Source organism: Mirounga leonina, unplaced genomic scaffold (assembly GCF_011800145.1).
Source record: "Mirounga leonina isolate KUSES-001 unplaced genomic scaffold, KU_Mleo_1.0 Mir_151, whole genome shotgun sequence".
In the NCBI taxonomy this organism is placed as follows: Eukaryota; Metazoa; Chordata; class Mammalia; order Carnivora; family Phocidae; genus Mirounga; species Mirounga leonina.
This window is the reverse complement of record NW_023270377.1, coordinates 68,501,456-68,525,619: the sequence shown is the minus strand read 5'-3', so window position 1 is coordinate 68,525,619 and position 24,164 is coordinate 68,501,456.

Here is a 24,164-nt window from a genome sequence, read left to right as displayed (position 1 = left end):
TCTACAGTTAAGAGTCTCTTATGATTTGTTTCCCTCTGTCTCTCTTTTCTTCCCCCCCCCCCCAGTGTTCATCTGTTTTGTTTCTTAAATTTCAGGTGGTCATTTTATTTTTTTTTATTTTTTGAAGATTTTATTTATTTGAGAAAGAGAGAGAGAGAGAGAGCATGAGTTGGGGGGGAGCAAAGGGAGAGGGAGAAGCAGACTCCCGGCTGAACGTGGAGTCCAGTGTGGGACCCCAGGATTATGACGTGAGCCTAAGGCAGATGCTTAACCCACTGAGCCACCCAGCACTGCACCCCCCGCCCCCCTGCTGAGGGGTATTCACTACATGATAATGAGTCAACTGGCTAGACATTTTCTTTCTTGAAAGTTCTTTATGTTCTAAACATTTTAATTTTTTCCAGTTTTACTGAGATATAATTGACATATAACATTGTGTAAGTTTAAGGTGTATAATGTGATGATTTGATACATGTATATATTGCAAAATGATCACCACAATAGGGCTAGCTAACACTTCCATCACCTTACATAATTTTTTTGTAGTAAGAACATTTAAGATTTACTCTCCTGAATGTATAGAATTGTTGAATCACTACATTGTACATCTGAAACTAATATAACACTGTATTTTAATTATACTGGAATTAAAATTAAAAAAAGGTTTACTCTCTTGAAAGTTTACTAGCAGCGTTTGAGTATACAGTACAGTATAGTTACCATGCTGTACATTAAATCTTCAGAATTTATTAATCTTATAACTGGAAGTTTGTACCCTTTCACCAATAATCACTCCATTTCCCCCTTCCCGCAGCTCCTGGAAACCACCATTCTATTCTCTGTTTCTATGAGTTCAACTTTTTTAGATTCCACATATAAGTGAAATCATATAGTATTTGTCTTTCTCTGTCTGACTTATTACACTTAGCATAATGCCCTCAAACTCCATCTGTGTGCTTGCAAATAGCAGCATTTCCTTCTTTTTTTATAACTGAATAATATTCCATTGTATGCATATTCCACATTTTCTTTATCTACTCATTCATCGATAGTTAGGTTGTTTCTGTCTCTTGGTTATTGTGAGTTATGCTGCAGTGAACATGCGGGTGCAGCTATCTCTTCGAGTTAGTGCCTTCACTAAGATAAGATATATACCCAGAAGATATATACAAAGGTTAAGATATATCCCGGAAGTGGGATTGCTAGATCCTCTGGTAGTTCTATTTTTAGTTTTTGAGGAAACTCCCTAGTGTTGTGTTGTGTTTTGTTTTGTTTATACATAATGGCAGCAAAGTGTTTTCTGGAAGAACTTGTGATGCTATCATATTAATTCTTTTTTTTTTTTTAAAGATTTTATTTATTTGAGAGAGAGAGAATGAGAGAGAGCAAGCACATGAGAGGGGGGAGGGTCAGAGGGAGAAGCAGACTCCCCGCTGAGCAGGGAGCCTGATGCGGGACTCGATCCAGGGACTCCAGGATCATGACCTGAGCCGAAGGCAGTCGCTTAACCAACTGAGCCACCCAGGCGCCCCTATCATATTAATTCTTTTTTAAATGTTTGGTAGAATTCTCCAGTGAAGCTATCTGGATCTGGGCTTTTCTTTGTGGGAAAATTTTAAATAACTAATTTAATCTGTTTTATTTGTTATTGATCTATTCAGATTTTCTATTTCTTCTGATTTTAATTTTAGTAGTTTATGTCTTTCTTGAAATATATCTATTTAATGCAAGTTATCTAATATGTTGGCATATTATACCAACATAATATTCATAATATTTCCTTATAAGTGGCTTTAAATTTCTGTGAAGTCAGTCATGAGTTCCATATCTGTAACTAAAATGATTACTTGTTCCTTTTTAAAGGAACTACCTTTTTAAAGGTATTACTTGTACCTTTTTAAAGTATGGAATATAGTTATAATAATTGTTTTGCTTTATCTACTAGTTCTATTTATCTGTCTTATTTCTGGGTCTGTTTTTCTTGCTTGATTTTTAATCCTTTTTATGGGCTATATCTTCCTGCTTTCTTGCATGCCTGACAATTTTTTATTAGTTGTTAAATTTGTGAATTTTATTTACCTTGTTGGCTGCTGGATATTCTTTTATTCCTGCAAATATTCTAGAATTTTTTTTTTTCCCCAGGGACATACTTAAGTTACTTGGAAACAGTTTGGTTCTTCCAGGCTTTCCTTTTAAGGAACAGAGCAGCCTTTTAACTAGGGCTAATTTTGTCCCACACCTGAGGCAATACACTTCTGAGTACTCTATCCAATGCCCTATAAATCATGAAGTTTTCTGTCTGATGGGAAAATGTGGTATTCCTGGGTCTGCTTGACTTCTGAGGATTATTCCTCTACTCCTTTCAAGTGTTTTTATTTTTTTTTTTCCCACTTGCTTCAGGTAGTTTCTTCACACACTGTGCTAATCCTTATCCAGCTGAAGACCAGAGGTCTCCCTTTCTGCGTATCTCTTTCCTCTTTGGTATCTGCCTTGTCAACCCTGACTACCTAGACCTGTCTTGACTCCCAACTTTATCTCTTCAACTTAAGGAGACCATCAAGCTCTGGATCCCCCGCTTCCTGTGCTACAGGGCTTCCTCTGGGCATTCAGAGAACTCATTTTGTTTCCCTCTCTCAGGGATCCCCGTCTTGCATTGCCTGAAGTCAAATATCTGAAAACTATGGTTTCACATATTTTGTCCAGATTTAATGTAGTTCCATGCAGAAGAGTAAATATGATAACTATTATTCCATAATAATATGATAGAAGATGATTATGGATTATGGTAGATTCAGATGTAGGTTCTTTAGAAGGACTGTTCAAGGAAAATCTCTGAGGGTGGATTTTAGCTTGAGACCCGAGTGATGAGAAGCACCAAGCCACTCAAAGATCTGGGGGAAGAGAATTCTGGCCTAAGGTAAAAATCTGGCTAGTGAAAATGCTCTGAACCTGTAACAAATGATTTGACTTAACCCTACTTTTTTAACCTCATAATTTGCAATTGCCTTGTCACTCTCTGAGAGTGACACTCTTTAACAGTCAATCTGAGGTCTTTTCAATCCCCTATCACACTGTTGCTTTCCTTTCCTATTCATGCCATCCCCTCAACATAAAATGCCATATTCTTCTATTTCTACCTTTGGAAATCTCATTCCCTTGCTAGTTAAGGCCAGTTACAATCTTCTTTACAGAGTCTTCTCTGATAACCTTAGTTAGGAATGATTTTTTTTTTCCTCTGAATTTCTGTAACACATTTTTTGGAGGTACCAGGATCCTAAACCCTAAATAAGTACCAATCTTGGTACTTATCATAATCTTTTTTTTTCATTTTGTTTTCTCTTGCATCCTTAGTGCCTAGAACAGACCCTGGCATAGAGTAGAAAATTAAATGTTTGTTGGGTGAATGATTATTATTACACCTGTGTATATGTCTTTCTCAGAAACAGGACATTTTGATATAGTCAGTTTGAAGTAACCATTTTGATGTATGTATATTGTAAAAATACTTTTTAGAATTTAAGTAATTACACAACAAGACTGACTTTTATCCATCCTGAACCTACCCTGTGGTTTGCTTCCATCCATTTCCTGACCCCTAACCAATCCGCCACCTTGCTTCTAAACATTATTTCAAAATTATGTTTTGCTAGGCTCAGCAATGGGGTAAAAATGTCTGTTGTATATATTCCTTGGTTGTTTTAAAATCTTATTTTAAAATTTCATTTAACAACATTTATTCCATTCTACTTTAAAAGCTTCTCAGGCATGGTCAATATGCATTAATTATTTTATCTCCCAGATAATTTAGCACTTTGGTACACAAAATGTTGTAAGCAGACCAGCAACATTGGCATCACTGGGGAGCTTGGAACAGTGCAGATTCTTGGGTCCCACTTCGGACCTACTGAACCAGAATTTGCATTTTAACAAGAATCCCAAGTTATTCATTTGCACAGAGCACTGGGTTAGTGTTTTTTATGTTTATGTTTTTGTTTTTTCCCACATAGTTGTCACACTAAGGTATTTGTTGAGTGAATAAAAAGCTTCCAGGTCAAGTATGAAGTGTACTATCAGTCCTTTATTAACAAATTATGTTGAATAGACACTTAATGTTATGTAAGATTAGCCCATTTGCCTAGGTAAAGTAGTTCTGCAAACTCTTAACCCATCAGTGGTCAAATCTTCTGAATATACTTCATAAATATTACAGTAAATGTCAAGATATCAGCATAAGGTGTGTTTAGTGAAGGGACACTAGTTTTAGAATTTTAAGAGATAGAAACCTAGCTTAAACTATCTTTGGGAAAAAAAAAGGGTTATTGGCTTTAGTAATCAAACCACAAGAAGTGCTGGGCTAGACCTAGATCTCAGAGATAATTATGATTTGTCACTCATTACATCTCACCTTGGTTATTTTTTTTATGATTTAGAGTCATTCTCCCTAAGGTTTTTTCTTATGGTGGGAGATATGGTCTCCGTCAGCCCTAGAGCCTCATATTTCCTCCACTAGAGATGCATGCAGACTAGGTCTGTCTCATATCAAGTTTAAGAATCCAGGGGAAGCATACTGACACTGATCAGCTCCTATTAGGTCAGATGGCCATCCCTGGACCAATAAACTCTCGTCAAAAGGTTAAATAAAACATTTTCCAGATGAAGGGGAAGAGTACTTTTCATGATAGGCAAAACAAAACATTTCCAACATAATACTCAAAAACATGACTATAAAATTCCATCCCATAGATAGGGTAGTTAAATTTTTTCCATACTCGTTTCTTTTACACAATTCATGTCTGGGCCTACTAAAGGAATTTTTATGTTTTTCTAGTTAGTCTTGGTGACCCCTTATGCCCTCTAACAGTTGCTCATACTCCAAATGATTTTCTTCTAGGGATGTACTTATGAATAAAGACAGTATTGTAGTTCTCCAAGATGTTTTCCCCCATATCAATTTGCTTCCATGTGGCATCATATTGTGAGGCAAGCTCGATCTCCACCGAAGAGAAATCTATAGGAATCTTGGACCCAGACTCCTAAACTCTTTTTCATGCCCAGTCTAAGGAATGCTCCAGGGTGACAAAAAGAATCATCTGTTTCTTTTAGGGGAGTGCTTGCCTCCACCCACGGGTATGGTCTAGTTTCTACTCAGACAAGAAAATAAAAATATTGAACAGTGTATTTCTAAAAGTCTCTTATTTAGTCATAAATGATATCAACATGATATGTGGGAGACATTAATATTTATGTAGGAAATCTTTCACTTGTTCTAGAAGGGCATAGTCAGGCCAAGGATTAATCCAATTTATATTATTTAAACAGCCACACCAGCATTCATATTTATGGTGATGTCACAGATTTCTTCATGGTTCTCCCAAAATAAAGGTTGTCTTACTTTTAAGAACACTAATTGCTAGAAGCTCCTAGTAGTTCTAAAACAAACAAAGCCAAACTAAGTTTTTCTTCAGCTGGCATCCCTGTGAAGTTAGTAACAATATTTTGTCTGGTTAATCAATATAGATAACATATATAGTCTTTTAAAGTGTTTTATATATATGGTTAGAGTTAGAATTAGGTGTGGTGGTTGTTTATCACACAAGAGTTTTGTTAGTTAAGTCTTATTATGTAAGATCCTAACTCTGATATATTGTCCAATATAGGGTTAAGGTGCTGTTCATTCATTTATTCATTTAACTAATTATTGCATGCTTTCAGTCATTCACTTGTCCACTCAGAAATATTTATTGAATTCTTATTATGTATCCAGCACCAAAATAGACCTTGGGAAAACAACAGGGAACAAGACAGACTTAGTCCATACTGTTATGGAACATAGACTCCAGTGGAATCTTTTGAATGAAGCCCCAAATCAGTATCTTTTTTCACTCGTTTCAAAACAAAACAAAACAAAAAAAACCTTCCATGCTCTTCTGAAGAGAGCCACATTGTTGTTATCCCTGATGTCCTGACCTGACTCTGGAAATTATAGTTTACCTCAATGATTCATTCATTCGTTCAGCTGAATGGTATTTTTTTGCTTCCTGTCTCCAGCAGATCTATGTCTACCAAACAACAGGAATTAAAATTTCATGGTGAGAGAACTGATACTATGATACACTTTAAAAATATTTGTGTTCTTCTTATGTAATCAGGGATTTTAATAAAGGGAATAACCCTTATTTATTGCTGATCAAACCACTAGGCTCTCTTCCCAGGGACTGTTCTACCACCCTTTCTGATAAAAAGATTTGTTGCCTATTTTATACATCTTATTGCAGATAATTTGTTTGAGGCATTATTGTTACACTGTTTTAATTTGACTAGAATGGCTCCAATTCCTTCATTATTTTACTAATTTGCTGCTCACAGGGAAGGAAGCAAAACAAAAACCAAAAAACAAGCCACAATAGGATATGGTGAAATGCTTTGAAAAGACAAGATATTTATTTTCACTTTTCTGGTCTAGTTTGCATGGTAAATAATAATGGATTTCTTTTGCTGAGCCTACTTCTCCCACCTTCATTCCTTGCCTTCCTTTTCCAATATTCAGGAGTATTACTTACTGTCTATACTCGCAATTTTTCTCCCCCTATTGTTTCTTAAATTTCTTCCTACCACTCCATGAATGGCTCTTGTGAAAGTCCCCAATAACTTCCTCGTTGTAAATAGAAGTGAAATTTTCAGTCTTCATTGTAATGGAAATGCTGTGGTACTTGTTCAGGCTGCACACCTTGGCAGCATCCCCGACTTCTCTTTTTCTCTTTCATCCACATTCCATTCTTCAGTGAATACTGTTGGCTCTACCTTCAGAAACACATCTAGACCCCACCATTTTTCATCTGGTTCAAGCTAATATTATCTTCTGCAAAAACTTCTTATCTGGTTTCTCTGCTTCCTGCCTTGCTTATCGTCTATCTATTCTTTGCTCCTGTTCTCTTCATCTGGAAAACTGACTTGCCCAAATAGCTTCATGGTCCAGTATCTCACTTCCTTCAGGTCCTTATTCAAATGTCACCTTCTCAGTGAGGTCTTCTCTGGACACCACTAATTAACATTGGAAATCCAGACACTCATTCTCCTTACCAGCTTTCCCCTTCTTCATTGCATTTATCATCTCACATACTATATGTTTTCCTCATATACTTAGTTATTCTTTGTTTTCCTCCTTCCCCTTCCATCAACCAGCATTTCTGAATGTTTTATTTCCCTGCTATATCCCCAGTTCATAGGGCATTGAATATTAAGAATCTGGCTCATAAAATTACCCAGTTATTTGTGGAAAAGGAATAAATTTTGTTGTTAACTAGGATAATTTTCCATTGGGTCAGTGATAGTCTGAAAAAGCTTGTTTTCTATAGACATAGTTTACTGAAAGGGAGAATATTATACTTTCATATTCAACTGTAATTTTAAAATAAAAACTATTCATTAAAGGTATTAATGAGTATTAATTCTACAAGCATTCTTTACTGGTTTGTGTGATTTTAACTTACCTGGCTTTGAAGAGTACAAGGTTCATTTTTAGGTAATTTTTTTATTCGAGTATAGTTGACATACAATGTTACATTAGTTTCAACTGTACAACTTAGGGATTTGACAAATCTATAGATTATGCTATGTTCATTACAAGTGTAGCTACCATCCTGTTCTAGATCTTTCTTTTTATTAATGTGAGAATTGTTCTGGAGTCGCACAGTGCCGATCAACCTCCTGATCTTATAAACATTTTGGCAGGCATCAAACTAAGTAGAACATTGACATCTTGGGGTATGATAACTACTCACTTGTCAAACCAGTTTCTCCTCAGCTTTTCCTCATTATTCTCATTGTCTCATGTGTTGAATATTGCATTATTATTATTATCATTTTGAGGGTAAGCATCCTGGTCTTTGTGATTGCCCTTTCTTCCTGTCCGAAAAACATCATTGTGTTTCCTGAGGAAGCTCTGGAATCCTTATTTTCTCTAAAGTAGAAAGGAAATACTAATAAAAGAAGGGCTTTTGGACAATTTAAGTAAATGAGGACCTTAAGTTAAAAAGTAGCCTACTAGATTTGCATGTAGGACCCTGTGGTTGTGGCATGCAGTGCCGCCAAACAGATGCCGAAGGACAGGGATCTTTCAAAACCCATTTTTTGGTCACAACTTTTTTCCTGGGACTAACACTGTTCATGAGTCCCCCTAGCTCTTAAGCAAGAGTCAAAATTGTACAGAACATAGAAATCATTAATAACTTTTCCATTATATGTGGGTGGTATTTGTGTGTCAGCGAAGAAATATTTTAGTATATATGCAGCTGCATAGGGTCTTCTAGGATGATACAATTTTGTAGGGGAACTGAAATGGACAAATGTTCTATCACAGATTTATACAAATAATAATTTTAAGAATAGATTGAATATAAGGACACTTCTGAAGGGTTGGGAAATGGTTTGATTTATTGGAAAAAAAGTTTCTAGAGTTATAAACTGGGACTCAGCAATAGTTTGAAACAAATATTTAAGATAATGAGTGGTTCAGAAAAACATCCAGAAGACTTTTAGATGTTGGTGTTTACTCAGCCATCCATTCATTGAATTTTTCTAACCCCACATAACCTTTTAAAAAAACATAATCTGGGCAGCTGGGTGGCTCAGTCGTTAAATGTCTGCCTTCGGCTCAGGTCATGGTCCCAGGGTCCTGTTCTCTCTCTCCCACTCCCCCTGCTTGTGTTCCCTCTCTCACTGTGTCTCTCTCTGTCAAATAAATAAATAAAATCTTTAAAAAACCCCCCACATAATCCATACTCAGACTTTTTCCTGGTCCCAAACCCATATTTCCAACTCTTTTTTTTTTTATTTTATTTGAAGGTTCCAACTCTTTTCTTACCATTTGCCTTTACACAACCTCCAACCACCTCAAACTCAATGGAATAATGATAACATACATTATTTGAGAAATTACCATTTATTTGCCAGTATTCTAAGTGCTTCATTTGTGTTAGCTGATTTAATCTTCAGAACAATTCTTTTTTTACCTTAGTACCTCAGCTTTATAGATGAGGAACTGAGACTTTAGGAGTTTAAGGAATTCTCCCAAGGTCACACAGATATTAGATGACACTCTTGTGTACAAAGCCTATGTTCTTAACCATTGTTACTAGTTTCAAAATAGAGTTCCTTAGGTGTTCTTTCAAACTACTCCATTTATTGTTTTCCATATATTATTGAATGTTATCACAGCCAGATTCCTAGACCTGTTTCTCTTCTTCATTCCCTGCATCTGAATAGTTATATCTATTTCTTCCTTTTGCGTATCTCTTGGAACTGTTTCCTTTTATCTATTATTACTGCAGCTATCATAGTTTAGGTTCTTATCTCTTATCAGCTTACTAACTGGTCTCTTTGCCACAAGTATTGCCCCAACATCTTCCAACTGCTTAGAGTTCTTGTACATATACTATTTCTCCTATCTGGAATACTTTTACTCTATTCTCTCCTAGAGCCCATTTTATACCTTTAATATAGTGGTCATCATATGGGATGCTAAATGAATGTTTGTCTTTCCCCATTTCCAAGTACACTGTAAGCTTTCTGAGAGTTTGATTTATGTTTTTTTATATTCTTTATATCTCACCTATCTTTATATAGTCTTATTTACTTAGCACATAATGTATTTTATAATTTATTATAGTACATAATGTACCTACTGGCTCATAAGCTCTGAGTCAATCAACAAATGGATGGATGGTTGGATACACAAATAAAAACTGTATCAGTAGATTTATATTTGGTTTTGCAACTGAGGTAACACTCTTTAAAGACTGAGTAGTTGAGGAAAGTAGGAGAGATGGCTGCCTGATTGGATTGGTTAACACAGCAGCATGAAGTTGGAAGAGTTTCCTTTTTGATGTTTGGAGATTGTGGCATATTTAGAAACCCCAGAAATTTTTTTTAGTGATAACATGCAAAATGGTTTGGATACTGAGGCTTGGAGTGTTGACTGATTTGCTTAAGCTTTTTCAATCAGGTAGTTGCCAGGCTTGAATTTGAGTCAGAGTCTTCAGTTTTACCTATTTTCATATTCTGCAGGTGCAGAATATACTGTATTTAGTCCAACCGTCTTATTTAGCCAATAAAGAAGGTAAAGAAAGTACTAGGGCAGTAATCGGTCCATGATTGCAGAGCTACTTAGGGACAGAGATTTCTAATCTCATGCTTTCTCCACTGTAAGAAGCAGTGTGGTGTAGTGGTCAAGAAGCTCAGTAAACCAGCCTTCTTGGACTTAAATCTCAACCCTGCCATTTACCAGCTCTGTGGTTTGGGAAAATTCAGTAATCTTATCTGTAATATAACAATCTAACAAGTTAGAGATCAGTTATAGCATGATACAAAAAGTAAGTGCTTTGGAGACGGATAGCTTGGGTTGCATTTCTTTCTTTTTTTAAAAAAAAGATTTTATTTATTTATTTATTTATTTATTTATTTATTTATTTATTTATTGCATGAGGGTGGGGAGGGGTAAGAGAGAGGGAGAGAGAGAATCTCAAGCAGACTCTGCACAGAGTGCAGAGCCCCATGACCTGAGCCAAAACCAAGAGTCAGACACTCAACTGACTGAGGCACCCAGACACCCTGCCTAGGTTGCATTTCTGACTCTGCTGCTTAATCGCTGTGTAATTTTCAGCAAGTTATTTAACTTCACTCAGCTTCAGCTTTCGCATATGTAAAGAGTTTAATGCATGCATCTCAGGGTTCATATGAAGAGTAATTAAATAATTATATAAAATACTTTACACAGTATCTGACATGTAGTAAACACTAAATAAATAGTAGGTGTTTTTTTTAAGTTTTTATTTTAATTCCAGTTAGTTAAAACACAGTGTAATATTAGATTCAGGTGTACAACATAGTGATTCAACACTTCCCTACAATGGTAGGTGTTTATTTAACGGTGGATGTCACCATTTACCAGTTCATTTAAGATCTATCCTAATATACTACTAGGTATTGTCTACTAAATAATTATAGATATTTAAACCAATCATTTTTAAGAAAAGGGCTATAGTTAGAGTAACAAAGTATGGAAATAAAATTTGGGATAGATGGTGTCAGACCATCTGTATCAGAATCTCTTGTTAAAAATACAGGTTTCTTGTTCTCAATTCAATTTACTGGATAAGACTCTTTGGAGATGGGACCTAGGAATCAGATAATTTCAGAAGCACCCAAGGAAGGTTATTTTGATGTAAATTGCCCATGGATAAAATTTAAGAAATATTTATCTACAAGGTATGTGTTTTCTTGAGAATTGTTAACTGATTTAAATAGTTCATTTAAACCAACACGGATGATGCAATAAATGGAAAAATTTCTTACTTAACTTGTTAGTATCTGCAGTTATAGGATCTGCATTTTTTGGGTAGTATTTCAAGGTCATAAGAAATGCATTAATTCTTTTTTCAAAAATTATGTTTTAATTCCAGTATAGTTAAGATACAGTGTTATATTTATTTTGGGTGTACAAAATAGTGATTCAATACTTCCATAACACCTGGTGCTCATCATGACAAGTGTACTCCTTAATCCCCACACCTCCCCTCTGGTAACCATCAATTTGTTCTCTATAGTTAAGAGTCTGTTTCTTGGTTCGCTTCTCTCTCTCTTTTTTTTTTTTTTTTCCCTTTTGCTTGTTTTGTTTCTTAAATTCCACATATGAGTGAAATCATGTGGTATTTGTCTTTCTCTGACTGACTTATTTCACTTAGCATTATACTCTCTAGCTCCATTCATGTTGTTGCAAACGGCAAGATTTCATTCCTTTTTCCATTGTATATATGTACCATATCTTCTTTATCCATTCATCTATCAATGAGCACTTGGGCTGTTTCCATAATTTGGTGTTCTTTCTATTTCTTTCACGTATCTGTCACACTGTCTTTGGAATGTCTGATTATTTGTCTCCCTTCCAGATTGTGAGCTCCCTGGGGTAGGGACTTGGGATTTTCAGTGTCTAGCACAATATTGGGCCCATAGGAGGTATTTAGTAAATGTCTATTAAATGAATAAATCAATTTTTATGTATCTGTCTTGATTTATAATTGTATTCTTGAGAGGAGGTATTGAATTCAAACACTTAAATAATTAATTTTCTTACTAGAAATAGAGCAATTTTCAGTTGTTCAGTTTTACCCTATTTTATTAATGTTGAAGTTAGATAATATTTTTTATCTTTTTAAAAAGATTTTATTTATTTATTTGAGAGAGAGAGAAAATGAGAGTGCACAGAGGGAGAGGGAGAAGCAGACTCCCTGCTGAGCAGAGAGCCTGATGCAGGGCTTGATCCCAAGACCCTGAGATCATGACCCAAGCTGAAGACAGATGCTTAACCAACCGACTGAGCCACCCAGGCACCCCGATAATATTTTTTATCATAATCAAGTTTTCCCCCCTACATTTACTTAACTGCCTTATATTTCTTAATTTAGTCATTGGCATTTAATGTCTCAGGAATGGATGATGTAATAGGAAAGCCAGTTTTGGGACACCTGGGTGGTTCAGTTGGTTAAGTGTCTACTCTTGATCTCGGCTCAGGTCTTGATCTTAGGGTGGTGAGTTTGGGCCCCATGCTGGGCATGGAGCCTACTTAAAAAAAAAAAAGGTCACTTTTAAATTTCAGAAGCCTAAACTCAAAGGATACGCAGTTTCTAAATAGTAGCATTGTAAGGAAAGATGAAGAACTAGGCTGTCCATAGCAAAAGATTCTCTGGAATGGAGGAGGGGAAGAATTGGAAAGGAACTTTTGTTGCCAGTGTGCACCCTTGAGAAAGGGCTGTGTGTTTTTTCTCCATTAGTTGAGCCCCAGTTTGGGGTTGGGGGAGAGAAAGAAAATGATAGATAATTCAGATAATTACATTTAATATTATATATCAATTATACTTCAATAAAAATTAATTAATTAATTAAACATACAAATAAACAATTGAGTATCCACCATGTACTAGCAGTTATACAGGAGCAAACAAAATATGAATCCTACATTCACAGAGGTCACAGTTTAGAAGAGAAGAAATATAATATCATTTGACAAGTGCTTAAGTAAAAATATGTACAAAAAACAGAGGTACACCAGAAGACAAAATGATTAATTTCTAATAACATTTTTCTCCCCTTTATAATAGAGATCTAAAATCTTCAGGGTATTTCTTTTTGTGGAAAAAAAATCAAATTTTCCTTTACTTGTTATGTAAGCTAGAAGTATATGCATGCCTCAACTTACTATGTCTCCAATTATCAGCCTTTAAGCCCAGTGATCACAGTCTTTGTCAAATGGTCCTGAATGCATTTCTTTTTTTTTTTTTTTTAAAGATTTTTATTTATTTATTGAGAGAGATAGTGATAGAGAGAGAGCATGAGAGGGGGAAAGTCAGAGTGAGAAGCAGACTCCCCACTGAGCAGGGAGCCCGATGCGGGACTCGATCCCGGGATTCCAGGATCATGACCTGAGCCGAAGGCAGTCGCTTAAACAACTGAGCCACCCAGGCGCCCCCTGAATGCATTTCTATTCCTAACCTGAAAATAATCAACATCACGCTTATTACAGAGTTAATTTTGTAGCTAAATAATCCTTAACTTGTCCTTTTTCTATACCATGTTTTGAAGAATTACAATAAAGTAATCATTATTCATGAGTCCCATGTTTCAGGCATATAGCATAATGATTCAACATATGTATACATTATAAAATGATCACCACAATAAACCTAGTTACCAATTGATACTATAGAAAGTTATAATTTTTTTTCTTGTGGGAAGTTTTAAGACTTACTTCTTTCAAATTTGCAATACTGTATCATGGACTATAATCACCATGCTGTACATTACATCTCCATGGCTTATTTATTTTATAATTGGTCACTTTCACCCATTTCCCTAACCCCTTCCCCTCCTGCAAATTTATTGAATTGAGTTCAACTGGGTTAAGATGCTGTCTTCTAGTACTCAATCTACAGAGTAGGTCTTTTTTAGGTATTCCTGTATGGGTAAATTGGAGCAGAGTGAAAATCAAGTCTTTGTTTCAATATTCCGGATTAGAAAAATCAGTCATGAACTAAGAGAAGTGGAACTTCAGGTATCTCTTAAATCTGGATATTTGCCCAACATTGGAGTGGACTTTTAAATTACTTATTTCATATATTCCTTTTTTGGTAGTTGATTGCCTATCAGATTGGTGGCCAAGAACGTCTGTAAAAAGGAGTAAGATTTGCCACCTTTAAACTCTAGTGTTATACAATGAGGTTCTTTATGGTATGCAACATTGGGGAGTGAACATTCTTACCTTTCCTAAATGGTCAGATGTCATCATTTTTTAAGTTGTCAAGAAAGAACAGTTTGGGTATTTCTTGAATTTGTCAAATTCAGCTAAGCACTTTTAGATTGATAAATCTATTAAATCTACATAAGACACTTCAAGTTGTTCAGAACATTTACAGGTCCCAAAGGATAGAAGTACAAAGGAGATAACACTTAAGTAAATGATATGAACAGTGCTCTGACCCATTGACGTATGTGAAAAATAGTCATTTAAAAATATTAATCTTGAGTTAATACTACTATCAACAACATAATATTAATGTTCAGAATATATTTCTGATCTTGTTGCCTACCTAAAGTTCAGGTCTTTTGTAATAAAAAGAGTCAAAGCAAAGGACTTTCAGATCTAAGCCAGAACCCAATACTACCAGGATGAAAAAATGTTTTCTTGAAGTACTAGCGTTGGCAGTAACCTTTAGAATTCAGTGGCTTCTTCAAATACAATTAGATGTATCAAATAAAATATTAGATAGCCTCTTCTCTAAGATAAACACTATATTAATGTGCATATCTTAACCCCCAGGGCTTAAAATAGCAAAAGGAGGTAGGAACTGAAAGGACATTGGCTCCACGCTGACTTGCATACTTGGGGGGATTAGTAAAATTTGAGGTCAGCAAGAGTCCCAGGATGCCAGATGGATCAAGGAAGGAAGCACACCATGGTGGCTGTGTTCCTTTTCTCTTGGCCACTACATGGGCAGCTGGAAAGGAAGATGGCTCTTCTGTTTAGTGATTTCTGTAATTCCCCTTTGTATGGTTGGCTTGTGTCCGATTGCTACTTTTATTTCATTCTTCAGAGAGGAAAATTCCACATTAGTATTGCTCAGTATGACAGGAAATAGCATTAGTAGCATAGTGCCTTGCACATAGTAGGACTGACTGAATGAAAATTGGACTGTTAGCTCATTCCAGTAAAATGTCTGGAACATTCAGTTCCTTGGACATATTCAGTCTTTGTAATACTTAATGTTATGTTTGAAATTATGGCTGTCAAATTGTGCTAATGAAATCTCACTGGGTTTCTAAATAGAACAGGCTATAGAGTAACTCATTTTTAATCTAGAATCCAAGGAAGCTTAACTGTAGTGGAAAGAGCTCTGGACTTGGAGAAACGTAAAAGTTACCTGGGGTATTTTTCAAAAAGTATATCCCAGCTATTTCCTTTCTTAGCCTCCACCAAGGACATATCACAATCTCCAAGGTGGACAGTATGTATTTGGGGGAAAAAAAAGCTCCTCACACAAGTTGGATTTTCTCTTCCCTAACCTCTGTTCTTTTTACTTTCTAAGTTTGAAAAAGAATGGAGAAGTTGATTTCCAAGGGCCTATCTGTAAAATTGTATGGTTTTTTTAGTAAAAAGTCCACTCCCTAGTGATGCTTTTCTTCCCAGAAGTTACCTATTCTATTCTTATCTTCTCATTGGGACTTGTTTATTATGTGGAAATATTTTCTCAGGATATGGGCCTTAATTCTAACGTCTTTAGAGTGTAAGATAGAAGTAGTGGGTTAAATGAGGATCACTTTCTTTCCCCACTTTTCTTTTTGCTAAGCTAGCATTCAGTGTTTTGGATCAGAGAACTGTAGAGATACGGGCTTGCTGGACCTCTGGAAGTAGAATGTCTGCTGTTGAAACTCTGGCTAAGTCCTGTTATGTTGATAGAAATAGTAGCTCTAGCGTATAGTGAACACTCAGGAAATAGTTGTTCCAGCAAAGTACCTACATGGTTTAATAATATACACTGTAGGAAAATACTGATTAAATGTAATTTAAAATACTATCTTATTTTTATTTTGCCTCTTGGAATAAAAAAGTCAGACTTTTTCGTAGTTATATTTGAATTCTTTTTGAACAAATATAAACTGGATGACTTAGGGTTTCCTAATGAGATAGAAATAATCTTTCTAGAGAGGTTATCACTTTTCTTCTATTAAGTTTGTGATAATCTACTATGGTCATGTGAGTGGAAAGAGAGCTTTTATTTATCAGTCCATGGTAGGAAGTCAAGTTGGACCCCAAATTAGCAAATTCCCAGTCAGCATCTTGTTATTTAAGTCCTTGGTATAATCTCTATGTGCTGTGCACAGAGTTGCTACTCAAATATATTAATCATTATAGTTTATAAAAAATGTTTTCTTATCATCAAAATAATAGTTTATTATAACGAATTGTATTGAGAAGGTAAACAGATGAAATTTATTAATAATTCCACCTATGAGGAATGTTGTGGAAAATTTTGGTGTGTTGCTGAAAATAATTTAATATTCACTCCTGCTGATGAATGTTTTTTAAATCTGGTGAAAATCTTATTTAAGATAAGCTATCTGAATAATTTTTAGTCATACTCATTTAACCCCTCTTCATTTGTAACCTCTGTACTCAGTCTGGGATTCAGTGATACATGGACTTCGTTACTTAAAATACTCTGGATCTACAATTAATTCTAGGAAATATATGGTCACTCAACAGCCATTATCACCTTCTTTTCCCTACAAAAGAGCTCCTCTGACTCATTTTCTCCCATGGGTTAGAGAATCCTGTACTCCTCTTTTGTTGAGACTTTTAAGGCAAAAGGGTACATGCCTAGGCTACTCTTGTCAGATTCATTTTCTTTTCAAAATGCTTGAGTATCTTGATAATTGTTACTATCAAAATACTTTCTTTCCTTATTATTTTTATTGGGAAATCATAGACAAATATATTTTATTTGTGATAGTGGGTGACTTACCCAAGTTTTTCATAATTAAAATATTGAAAGTATCTGTCTGCCCAATTCTTACTGAGTCAACAACGACTTAAATGATGTTGTTAATGCATAGTTCAGTCTCACTAAGGCATGTCAATTTTGATGTCATCTTTTCTGTTTTTAAAGACCCCATGTACTCGGAGCAGGACATCTAGTATACCTTATTAACATCCTCTTGTTTGAACTATGCCTCCTTCTCTGTGGGGTCCTGGGAATGAAGTGAAGTGCCTCAAAGTGTTAAAATCTGGCTGAGCTGGTTGGAGTCCCCCTTGGATGAGTCTGTATAAGAAGTTGGCATCTGAGGTGAGATTCTTAATGTCCACTAGACTTGCAGCATTGCAGGCTGTGTTTTATACCAGTAGCCAGGTGTGGGCAGTGACACAGGGCTTGGGAGATCGCTCTTACCGGCCCAGGGATCCAAGGCATTCAGTGCAAAACCTGGCCAGCAGCCCGAGTGAGTAGGAGCCATGTGACTCTGGTGAGTTGGAGTGTGCAATTGCCTCCTGCTTCAGAGCTACCTGATCCGAATACTAAGCAGAGCGAGTGCCGGGCTGAGTGTAGGACACCGAAGGCACTGCAGAGAAAGGTGCTTATTCCAGAGGCGTTACAAAACATGGAGATTAAAGACCAGGGAGCTCAAATGGAGCCGCTGCTGCCTACGGTAAGAGACAACCTGCTGTCACAGATTAACCGCGTTTGCTGCAAAACCTGTCAGGCAAGCGGTGGGCTGGCTAGATGCAGTGATCGTACTTTTGGGGTGGTGGATAGCTCCCACAACATATGGACAGGGGTCTCCTCCCATCTCGGGTGACTGAAATGCATAACGCAAAGCACATGATTTTTTCCCCCCTCTTCTCAATATGGATGCACTACGGTGATGAAATGTCTCATGTCTGTTGCTGTTGGAAGAGATGGCTAGGTTTTAGCAGCAGGGGCAGCTGTGTGTCTCTCTTCCAGCCGGTTTCTGCCTATCTCTGTTTCTTAGGCTGTGCAGTGGTGGCTGAAGACCCTGCAAAGAAGCCCCCCCCCTTTTTTTATCATATTCCATTCATGATAAATTTCCTCCCTATGCCTCACCCCCCTGGCAGTGAGGTAAGGGAATCTGCTGCTGTTGCAGCTCCAGAGATTTAGTCTGCAGAAACCAGGGGAGAGGAGAACAGGAGGATTTGTGTGTGTGTGTGTGTGTGTGTATTCTGTCAGTCTCTTAAAAGGAAATGTGTCATGGTTCACGTACAAAGAAGGTGTGTGTTTTGGGGGGACAAGCAGACAATTCAGTGTTGAATATCTGAAAGGTTCCTGAATTGTCATTTAGAAAAAGCCTGTTTATTTCTGGGTCTTAAGACACCTCCCTAGATCTAATTCTTGGGTAAGTTGTCGGTTTGCCTATCCTCTCCACAATCTCTCTGGCTGGCTCACAGACTTTGTAGCTCTTCAGGCAACATCTTTCTCAGTCTGGAGCAGCTGATGTTGCTGTGTTCAAGGAAAAAAAGAAAAACAACAACAACAACAGTATTTTCTTGATGCAACAGAAATGCCAAATGTAAGCTTCCAGCCATCTATCAGCACTATCACAGCTCAGAGCAGCAGAAATCTCCTCCCTGCGCCAAACCAGGAAAAGGGGCTCCTCTCAGCTCTCTGTTACTCAGGTTGGTGACCCACCTTGCAGACTAGGGACTGGCAGCAGGCTGTCCATTTCCAAGTCCATTTCTAGGCTTTGAACACATCTTTACATCAAATGATACCTCAGGGGGAGTGGGCAAATTCTGGGCCACTGTATTTTTAGGACCTTACCTCTCCTGCTGGGCTCAAAATCTGCAAAAGATGCCAGTTTGCATCCGGAATTGGCTGTGGCTACTGAGCATGCTCAGTTCTCCTCAGGACGCTAGATCTGGGCCGGGAGGGAGCAGGAGGATGGGAAGAATGCAGGCATCACTACCACGAATGGAGCCTAAATAAAGAGCAGGGGCAGTGAGGGAAAAAAGAAAGCATATCAATTAGCCTGCCTGCTTAAAAGTAGAGACATTTCTTTATGGATCAAAGTAGAGTTGTTTTATAAAAATGAGAGTAAAAGATTTGTCTATCTTCCCAAACTTGAATAGATACATAAATTAGGATTCTGTGGGTACTCAGAATAAAGAATGACAAGAATATCAGAGAACAATTGTTCCTTGGATAAAAGGAAGGAACTATACATAAGAATTGAGGGATGGGGATTTAGTAAAGGTTAGGATATAGGGGAAAAACCCTGTTTGCAGGGGGAAGGGGTTTGGAAATTGTCCTAGAAAAGCAGGCTGAAGTCAGTTTGATGTGGCATATGAGTTGCCACTTGTAGGGAACACTTAAAGGGTTTGGGATGAAATGAGGATTAACAGGATGGATTTAGAAGGGGATAACATTACTGTGCTAGATGGGCAATCAGAGTGTGGCTTAAAGGAACAGAGGAAATACAAGTGTGGCTAGAAAAGAAGGTTTATAATCAGTCTGATGGAAATTTTTGAAGAGTCAAAGATTGCATTTTATGTGGATAATGGCCAGTACAGAATAGTTACATAGTTACATACCTTAATGGCAAAAGAAGATCATGCTAGCAGTTCATTATATGAAAAAGAAACTGGAGAGGCTAAAAAGGATGCTGAATTACTAGCCTACTTTTATATTTATATAGTATTTTCAGCTTTTCCAATTGCTTTTATGCCGCCCCTTTTTTAGTTTTCAATACAATCATGTTAAGTAAAGCAGATTTTATTATTTTAATTTTAAAAATGAGAAATTGAGGCACAAGGAGTTGGAATAACATGTCTAAGGTCACACAGTATTGAAGCTAGGACTACAATATAGGTCTTCTAAAACTAGTTCAGAAAAAAAGCACTTTTTCTTTTCTTTTTTTTTACATTACATTATTAATCAGTCTTATCATAATTAGATCCTGGACTGGAGTTTTTCTACTTGGAAGAGAAAGGAAGAAATAGCTTTGGACTCTGTTTTAGAAAATTAATCAGATGACTTTGCAAATAATTATGTAAGAGGCAATATGGCATAGTATTTAAAAACAGTCTAGTATGGTCTCAGCACTGCTATTTATATGCTCTATGATCTTGGGGACGTGATAAGCCTTAGTTTCTTCAACTGAAAAATGGGAAAGGAATGGTATATATCTCCTGGGTTTTGTAAGGAGTGATTCAAATAATCCATGTGAAGTATCTGTGATTTAGTAAGTTCTCAGTAAAACTTAGCAGCTAGTAGGGAGGAAAGGGAGGAAAACATTCTTTTTAAGCCTCCAAGGTTTACCTTCATTTACTGTATATAAAGTTCGTTTTAAGGGTGTGAGTGAAGGAGGTCCTGACATGTTTCCTTTTTTTTCCCCCTCAGTTTAAAGATAATTATTTAAAGATAATTTAAATATTAAATTATTTAAAGATAATTTTCTTTTGTTGGATGAGGCATCTTTGCATTTTATGGGCCCTTGTCACTCTAAAGGTTAGGACGTTCAGCTCTTCTAGGCCCAGAATACAGTCTGGCCTTGATAGCACCTGAAGCTATGGATCAAGCTGTGTTCAGAAGATTCCTCCATTTATTAAAAGTCTGTTGTTGGCCAAACATTTTCTTGGGGCTGGGAATACAGCACTGAACATCTTAGATGGACAAAACCCTGTCCACATGGAGCTCACAATCTAGCTAGTCTATAGATAGAGCTTTATTTAACTTGTTGAGAAAAAGTGCTGTTTTCTCCTCAACTATTTAACCATTGTTATAAGCTGTTTGACTTTGGTGGATATGGAGACTATATGTCATAGTAATGATGGTGATATCACTTTAGTAAAGATAGAATTAATCTTTTGAAACGAAGCCAGGAATTTAGGATATTGCATAGGACTTCAAATATTTCATTGACATTCAGAGTTGAATTTGCTTCTAGGAGTAACCTGACAATCTTTAAATTACTAGACCATGGAAGAGACTTATAGGAGAATATTTTTATAACAAATATTTTTATCTTATGCCATTTAATTTGGGGTGATGTTGTAGTGGTTCCATGTTGGATCCCTTCTAAAATTCTGCTGTCCTAAAAGGAACTTATTTTAAGTTGAACTTGCTTATAAAACTGCCCTGAGGTATGGAACTAGAGTAAAGATCACTTTTTAAAGGTAATTTGTTGGTGTAGAGTAGATGGTGGAATACTGTACCTTTTAAAAATGCTAATTCTAGATTTCCAAATGGCCCAATTTATTGCTTTATTTGTGAAAAAAAGTTATGAAAAATCTTCTATATTATTAAATTAAGGAAAGGGAAATGGGACTAAAATGTCAAATAACAAAAAGAATACATAAGTTGGCTAAGTAATATTAGTATTTTTATTTTACTTAAATTGTAATTTAGATTATAATACTAATTTAAAGAAAACATACTCTCGTAGTAATACATAGGAAACAAGATGCCGTCTAAGAAATCAATTCTCGGGCGCCTGGGTGGCTCAGTTGGTTAAGCAACTGCCTTCGGCTCAGGTCATGATCCTGGAGTCCCGGGATCGAGTCCCGCATCGGGCTCCCTGCTCGGCAGGGAGTCTGCTTCTCCCTCTGACCCTCCTCCCTCTCATGCTCTCTGTCTCTCATTCTCTCTCTCGCAAATAAATAAAATCTTTAAAAAAAAAATTAAAAAAAAATCAATTCTCCTTTTCCCCTTTATAACTTGAATTATTACTCTACAGTAGTGAGTGACTATAGAAATAAACATATGTATAGGATGCTAAGGTAGCTAATGAGTGGTAGAGTCTAAAGCCTACAAGTATTAAGTTTATTGAGGTCAGATGAGGAAGTGAGATCGCTTTTCATGGAGAATTAGAAAATATCTGGACAAAGTTCTGGAACTCAAATAGAGTCAGCGAGCACAGCCAAAAAAAAAAATTCACACTTCCGAGGTATCATTTCTTTCTAACCTTAGGATGATGGTTGCTTCAGAAGTCTAAACAGGGCAAGACTGGCTACAGTGTATTGCAAGATGCTTCAAGTGAATGGGGAAATGTGGGTGCCACGCTCAACACTTTTGTGTAGAGAAACTCTACCTTTCCTACCATTCTCATACCTCATAGGATACATGACACTTGATCATTTGGCTTTCTGTGAGAATACCACTTTCAATCTGTATAGTAATATTAGTTACGTTTTATTTATTTTTAGATAAATGTAAATTAAAGGTCTAATATATTGTCTCACATAAAAGAGTTGTTTCAGATACCCCTTGGAGGTATGTTGCTCATTTAGAAAAAGGGAATAACTAATATTTAATGCATCTATTTTATGGAATCATAAATGTTTTGGTTAGAAAAGGACTATAAAGCTCAATTGCATATTTTGGACTAACTCCTTAATTTACACATGGTGAAACTGGACACCCATAGAAAAGAAGATGTATTTAAGGTCATTCTGCTTACACTAGTTAATGGCAGAGCTTGGCCTAGAGTCCAAATCTCTTGTTTCTTTCCATCTTTGTATAGTCCCTCTTCTATTTTTTTAAAGATTTTATTTATTTATTTGACAGAGAGAGAGAGAGAGAGCACGCACACAAATAGGCAGAGCAGCAGGCAGAGGGAGAGGGAGAAGCAGGCTCACACTGGGATCATCACCTGAGCTGAAGGCAGATGCTTAACCAACTGAGCCACCCAGGCGCCCCTGTGTAGTCCCTCTTCTAACATAGAGTAAACATCTGATTAAAATGATGATGGTAATTAGACAATCTTTATGAAGTGATAAGAAATATTGTCTCAGGCTCACACTAAGCACAGATATCTCTAGTCTTCATGATGATTCTGAAAGGTTGCTAATGTTATCCAGCCTTACAAGTGAGAAACTGAGGCTGAGAAGATTGAGTAAGTTACCCAGATTCACATAGCTAATAAGTACTGAGATAGGATTTGAAAATATTGCATCTAATTAAAAAGTGACTGTTCTCTTTAATTAGAACCAATTAAAAAATAAAAGGAATACCATTATAAAATGGGCTTTCTCATCTACTTCTTCAAAAGTGAAAGTATTCTGATATAAGATCTTATAAAATTAAGATACTGCAGGCCACATATTGCATGATTCCATTTATATAAAAACTTCAGAATAAGCAAATCCTTAGAGACTAAAGTAGATTAGTGGTTGCCAGAGCCTGGGGCAAAATTGAAGAGTGATTGCTAACATCTATGGGTTTCTTTTTTGAGTGATGGAAATATTTTGGTGTTACATAGTGGTGATGTTTGTATAACACTGTGAATTATACTGAATTGTATACTGCAAAATGTCAGATTTTACCTAAAAAATATCGCAAAAAAATGTAAGTTATTGTTTAATCATTATCACTAATAGGGAAAAAACATAGGATCTAAACAATTCTTATGTAAATCATATTTATATATATAAATCAAGAAAAGGGCAAGTGGAATATATATTCATGAAAATTTACAATGCACATATACATATACGCATATGCACACACACACACACCCTGGATAGTCTTTACCACAAAATTTATTCTTTTTGTCAAGACAATGCTGAGGTTGGTCAGGGTTTCAGTAAACTATTTGCAGACCTAGAGGTCTTTTGGAATAGATCTTCAAAGCTGAGTTAAGAGAGTATATAGCATATCCTATGTATGGGAGAGGAAGAGAACTATTTAACTTGGGTCAAATTGTTATTTTTTTCCCTCCAAATCATTTTTCTGAACTTTCTCTTGATATACTTTAAACTTTAACATAAGGAACATCAAAACACCTAAATTTCTAGGAAAATATATATTTTTTCCATTATACCTCACTTTGTGTTACCAACATTTTTTTAAGGCCATTGTTGGTCTAGCCTCATATAGTGTTATGTTACTATGGACTATAATAAACTCCAAGGAAAGCATCGATTCATTATCAGTCATTTTATAGTGATTTTCAAAGTATGTTTCTTCTAAGATCTTATGATGCTTAAGGAGATTTTTTACATATTATAATAAATGCATATAATATATACATATATATAATTTACATATCATAAAATTCTCCCACTGTAAATGTACAATTTAATGATTGTCAGTAAATTTACAGAG